Genomic DNA, 6,812 nt, shown 5'->3' with positions numbered 1-6,812 from the left:
TTTTGTGTGTTAAAAAAATAGCCTTTCTGGGAATTCCCTGGTGTCCAGCGGTTAGGAGTTGATGCTTTCACTGCCATGGATTCAATCCCTGGTTGGGAGCTAAGATCCCGCAAGCTATGCAGGGCAGCCGAAAACAAAACAAAACAAAACCCTTTTTCCATCAAAAGATCATACAAAGACCTAACAGCGTTGTCCTTTTACATCTGACTCCTCACAGTCAGTGTATAAATATTATTTATAATGTATCCTTTTTACATCTGACTCCTCACAGTCAGTGTATATGAATATTATTCATAATGTACAGTTATAGAGTCCCTTCACAGTGATTAGTAAAATGATATTCTTTCTGAGATTGTTTTTGAGTGACTGATGTGCTCTGAACACTGAATGAAATTGGCCTTTGGAGGAATGTGGTTGTTCACTAACGGTCATAGGCTTGGTGCAGCCAGGCTGAGAGGTGAAAGTGAAGGCCGCTCAGTCGTGTCTGACTCCTTGTGACCCCATGGCCTATACAGTCCATGGAATTCTCCAGACCAGAATATGGAGTGGGTAGCCTTTCTCTTCGGAGAAGGCAATGGCACCCCACTCCAGTACTCTTGCCTGGAAAATCCCATGGACGGAGGAGCCTGATAGGTTGCAGACCATGGGGTCGCTAAGAGTCGGACACGACTGAGCGACTTCCCTTTCACTTTTCACTTTCATGCATTGGAGAAGGAAATGGCAACCCACTCCAGCGTTCTTGCCTGGAGAATCCCAGGGACGGGGGAGTCTGGTGGGCTGCCGTCTGTGGGATCACACAGAGTCGGACACGACTGAAGTGACTTAGCAGCAGCAGCAGCAGCAGCAGCAGCCTTTCTCTTCTCCACGGGATCTTCCCAACCCAGGGATCAAACCCAGGTGTCCCGCGTTGCGGGCAGATTCTTTACCGTCTGAGCCACACGGGAAGCCCAGGAATACTGGAGTGGGCGGCCTATCCCTTCTCCGGGGGATCTTCCCGACCAGGAATCAAACCAGGGTCTCCTGCACTGAAGGTGGATTCTTTACCAGCTGACCCCCAGGGCAGCCCGCAGGCTGAGAGTTAAATGCGTGCGCAGATTTCGCAAACACAGCATTTTGAACATTTCAGTTCTGAGCCTGACAAGGCGGGAGGAGCGGGGAGACTGGGGCCTGGCGAGGCGGGAGGAGCGGGGAGACTGGCTGGGATGTAACCTTTGAGCTTTACAGTCAACCAGTGTGGATGATTTCAGAGGGACTGGCAGGGGCACCTCTGGGTAAGAAGTGATCGTGATCGGCCTCTGCAGTTATAAACTGACGGGCCGCAGAGGATGAGAACCTGCTGGGGACGCTCCCGCCACGGGGACCCGTGCGGGTCACCCAGCCACTCATGGCTGAGGCTCCTTCTGGAGACGACCCTGCGGGCAGCTGCACGTTTGACCCCGGCCAGGTGGCGTCTACAAAGCTCACCCCAAGGTGCCCTTTGTTAATAAGGAAGCAGGGTTTTTCTTTCTCTCCTTTTTAAAAAAGCCTGTATTATTCGGGTTGCTTGCCCTTTGGGCTCCAGAGTAACTAGTGGGCTTTCTGGGGACACTTCGTGGAGTCACCTCTGCTTACCATGAACCGCGCATACACGTTGGGGGCTGGGAACTTTGCTGGTGGTGTCTGAGCGTAGGAATACAGGACCCACTCAGAAATGAAATGAAGATAAATATTTTTAAACATTCACAGGTAAAACACTAAAAATATTGATTAGAATGATTTTGAATGCTCTCAGGTCAGTGGCTGGTGGAAGGTCCGGCTTGAGAGATGGACATCCACAGCCGTGTCTTGGCCTTGGGCTGGGGTCAGAAGGGAGGAAGCCCACATTAATCAGCCAGACACCAGGTGGCATGAACTTCGGCTTGAAAATGGGTGAAAACGGAAGGCTGGGAAAACATTTGGGGAAAAAAAAATGGAAGGCCAGGAAAACACATGGGGAGAAAAAACGGAAGGCTGGGAAACATACGGGGAGAGAGTCTTCCTCTTCAGATGACCGCGATGTTACACAGAGATATCGAGACAGACTTGGTAGAATTCCCAACTCAGGACTGATTGGAAAATATCCTCCCTTTTCATGATGTTGGAGTCGTTAAAGAAGCTGATCTTTGTTATCAGATTTTATGTAAATCTCCAGGCTTCTGATAGGATTTAACGCTTGTTTTTCCATCAGCTATTTTAAAAAGGTAAGTTTAATTCGAAAACAGAAAGCTCTCCTTTCCGACTCAGTATTAACACTAGCAAATACGTTAATCTCTGAAGTGTTCTCGTCACTATGCTTTCAAAGGAAATGTACAGTAGAAGTGTAAGCGAATGATTTCTTCTAAAACATGCCCTGGAGGAAAAAAATAGGTGAAAGCACTATTTGTCACAGTAGCTTTTATTGGACTTGAAACAGAACATTCTGGTGCATCCTTTTAAATTTCTAAAATGTGCCCAAAGGTGAGGGTTTTTGAAGAAAAAAAAAAAAAAAAAAACCACACCAAAACTGGGTCTTTTGTTCCCTTCAGGCAAAGATGGCTCCTGGTCTTGGAGGGAGAAAATGCAGTGAATTAGTTTTTCATTTCCACCCTGGTTGTGCTGCAGTTCCTGCAGAGATGAGAACTGTGGGTTCTTGAGACCAGAGCCCCCCACCACGGAACCTTAGAGCTCACAGCAGACTGAGGGGACCGTTGCCCCTCCCTCCCTCCCTTCCTTCTTCTGGACCAGTACTTAACTGAGCTCTGTTTGCCCATCTGCCTCTGGGTACTCTTGGGACCCCAGGCACAGTTTCTGCCTCCAAGGAGCTCACCACTTGGAGGAGGAGAACCAGAGGCATAAGCAGGGAACAGGACTCAGGGTGACAGTCTGGGCTACACCCTGACACATCGCAGTTGAGAAGAACTTTCTGTTCCAATGACAGTCATCTCTGCCTCCGTTCCCCCATCCATGGTGCTCACGTGCATTCCCCGAGGGCGTTTCTAGGGGGTGTGGGGGGCACCCTGCCTGTGTAGCTCACCCCAGCCCTGTCCCTGGAACTCGTCATGGAGGCGACCTTCCTCCTGGGGAGGTAAGGGCCAAGGTCTCCCCGCTCTGAGTCCCTGTGGGGCCTGGCTCCTGTCCCAGCCCGTGACGTTGGTGGAGGTGAGGCTGTGTGACCTTGGAGGCTGGGGCATGGGGGCAGCAAGCTTCTGCCCGGCTGTCTGTCCATCAAGACCCTGCCTTGGGAATCCGGCTGCCATGCTGTGAGGGGCCCCGGCTACATAGGCCACATGCGGGCGGTCCAGCCCCCAGGCCCCCAGCTGACACCATCATCCCCTGACCGATGGGTGGGAGCCTTCAGACGGCCGCAGCCCCAGCCGTGACGGAGCAGGTCGCACCTCACAGCGACCTGACCCAGAGAACAGGGGGAGCCTCATGGCCACTGTTGTCTTTGAACCACCGCGTTTGGGGTCAGCCATCACCTGGAGATAGATCACTGATACAAAAGAGCTATGACGTTTTTAAAACAGTTCATCTTCCGAAAGCTTAGATTTCACTCGGAGGGAGAAGACGCACTTGTGAAATAGCTAATGAACAAGCATGTGACTAATGTAAATGGAAGAATTCAGAAAACACCTGCCTGTCATGCGCAAAGGCGGGAGACGGAAGCCAGGCAGGCTTTGGAGAAGGAGGCGGCTTCAAGTGTGAGTTTGGGGCCCTGGGAATTCACTGCAGAGATGAGGGAATCGGATCAAAGCTGAGTTACAGCATGACAGAGTTTTTAGAGAATCGCTGCCTTTCTAGCCACAGTGGGGGAGAAAGGAAGGGACGTGATGTTTATTAACGACACCCGCTTTACAAACACTCACTCCTTTAATGTTCACACTTGTCTGAGGGGTAAAGTATTTTTACCCCTATTTTTTGATGAGGAAAATTGAAGTTCATACGGCCCTGCTACTTTTCGTCAGGTTACACAGCTGGTAACAGAGCTGGGGTTATAATGTAGGTCTGACTGACACAAACGTCTTCGTCTTTTTGAAGATGATGTGAGAAGTGGAATTACCAGGTAATCGGGGGAGGGGCCAGGTTTTGAAGGGCACTGGGAGCTAAGGAGCAGAAGGTAACAGTCCAGGCCGCTGGTTCTCAAAGTGAGGCCTGTGGGGCGCTGGGGAACCCCAACGTCCTCGCGTGTCTGCAAGATCGAAACCGCTTCATCGTAACTCCATGTGAACATAAAGCTGAAAATAAAATTATATGCGTAGGAAGAATACACGTGCTGCTCGGCTTTGTCGCAGTGTTGACAGAGGCCCTGGGGTCACCGCACCCTCGCACTAAGCACTTTGCGCAGAATGCTGCCCGTTTCAGCTAGGAACGTGCCGTGGTGAACCTCACTAGGCCTCAACCACCATCTTTACACACGTGCGCAGAGGCGCGGGGCGGGTGTGCACAGCCGTCTGCGGAAGCGAGGCGCCGTGGACGGTGGTCTCGAGGGCTGCTTGGGTTGCAAGCTGCACGCCTCACTTTTGGGTGGAACATTCTTTCCGTCTCTTTTTACCGGTTAATCACCTGAGTTTTGGCCGCACTGCGTCTGCACTGCTGCTCTCGGGCTTCCTCCAGCTGCAGCAGGTGGGCGCTGCTCTCTCACTGGAGGGTACCGTCTTCTCACCCGAGGTGGGGCAGGGGCCCTCCCGTTGGGAGCACAGTCTGGGGGGCAAAGGCCCCAGGTCCGCGGGCTGGGAGCACAGGCCCCGGGCACGCAGTCTGGGGGACTCGGGCCCCAGGCACGCGGGCTGGGGGCACAGGCTCCAGGCACACAGTCTGGGGGGCACACGCCCTGGGCACACAGTCTGGGGGGTGTGGGCCCCGGGCACACAGTCTGGGGTGCATAGGCCCTGGGCACACGGGCTGGGGGCACAGGCTCCGGGCACACAGTCTGGGGGGCATGGGCCCGGGGTACGTGGGCTGGAGGCACAGGCCCCGGGCACACAGTCTGGGGGGCGCGGGCCCCAGGCACGCGGGCCTCCAGCAGCCCGCCTTCTTCAGCAGTTGCTGCTCTTGGGCCCTAAAGCAGAGCCCAGCGGTTGAGCTGCACAGGCCGAGCTGCCGGGGTGTGATAAGCGCTTCTGGAAGTCTGCTCTGTGAGATGTCGGGAAGCCCCACGAACTTCTGTTTTACTTGTAAGAACGAGTGACAGGGCCTCCGGGCGCCCGGCAGACATTCGCCGGAGAACAGGTGAAGCGAGGTCTCCTCAAGGGGAATCGCTGACACTGGATCTCGGCAGCATAAATTTGAGGCTTTGAGTGAAAATTAGAGACGGGAAAGGGCAATGGAGAGCAGGGGCTGTAGGTGAGACCATTCCAAAGGCAGAGACGGTAGAGCCTGCAGAGAAGATGCCCAGGGAAAGGCAGCGGCGGCGCGCTCGGGGAGCTTGACGAGGAGATACCCAGGGAAGGGAGCGGCGGTGCGCTCGGGGAGCTTGACGAGGAGATACCCAGGGAAAGGAGCGGCGGCGCGCTCCGGGAGCTTGACGCTTGGGAGCCTTTCTGCTACGTGTCAGCTCGGTGAGATGGGACCTGCTGTTCTTTCAAACGCCTTCAGACGCGCTCGGGCTGCTGCGGGCATGCGATTAGCATTTAAGTAGGCCGGCTGTGCGCAAAGCAGGTGACCCTGGAATGTGTTGGGCCTTGGCCAATCAGTCTTAGGAGAGCAGACTGTGATCTCCTCCTGAGGAGTCCTGCCTCCAGACCGCCTGCCGGCGCAGGACTGGCCGGGTCTCCAGCCTGCCGACCTGGCCCGTGTGCTGCAGGCCCGCCGCCCTCGGGTCACGGGGCCTGAAGTCCCGTCTACATGCGTGTTGGTATTGCCTGCCGGTTTTGCTTCCCTGGGGAATCTTGACTAACACGGAAGTGAATCGCAACAGTAAAGCTCTGGAATCAAACCTATGATCAGGCAAGCCGTGGGCGATGCCTTAGTGGAGAGATCCCCACGGCACTGACCCGGAATTGTGAACTGGGGTCTGGCGGCCACCAGCACAGCCAGTTGTGCAACACGCAGATGGTCGGGCCCAGCCCTGGCCTTTCCAGTCCGTGTTTGATCTGAGAGGCATGACCACAGCGTCTTCATTCAGAGGCTGGAGTTCGGGGTCAGACCCAGAAACGGGTGCCCACCCTCAGCTGAGCTCCTGAGCAGGGTGATGATTGGCGTCATCACTTACTGAGCCCAGGAGAGGACACGTGACGTGTCTTCCAGGAAGACTGAGTGACATTTGGCGGCTTCTGCCATGGGGTGGGGGTGGGGTGTAACAGAGCCCCGACTCTGAGAAGCATTTCCTCCGGGAACGGAAAGTGGGGGTCTGGCCATTAAAGAGACAAGCTCAGTGGAAAAGCACTTTGCTTTATTTCAGAGGCTGGCAACTGGGGATGGGAGTGGGGAGGGCGGACTCCTGTCCAAAGGCCGACTCCCCACCCCTGAGAGTCAGCGGGCAAGAGCTTTTCCAGGGGAAGAGAGGGGGCTCCCTGCAGAAACAGTGCAGTCAGCCCAGACGGTCATCTTGAAATGGGTCACCGGTGGTCTGACCAGCATCACCTTAATCACGTACGGCTAGTATTCAGTTCCAGGGTCGGTGTGTTCCCCTTTCTTCGAGGCCAGCTCTGGGAACTGCAGCTGCTTATGTTATGCCTACAGTCTGGTCATCGTGCAGTTAACCTCTCCATCTGGGGGGGGCGGGGTTTCAGTATCCGTATGACAGCTCGCGGGACACGGCTCAGAATATTACCTACAGCCCCTGAGGAGACGCTGACGGTCCTTGACCTTGCTTA

Source organism: Bos indicus x Bos taurus, chromosome 9 (genome assembly GCF_003369695.1).
Source record: "Bos indicus x Bos taurus breed Angus x Brahman F1 hybrid chromosome 9, Bos_hybrid_MaternalHap_v2.0, whole genome shotgun sequence".
Classification (NCBI taxonomy): domain Eukaryota; kingdom Metazoa; phylum Chordata; class Mammalia; order Artiodactyla; family Bovidae; genus Bos; species Bos indicus x Bos taurus.
Note: the sequence above shows the minus strand (reverse complement) of the source record.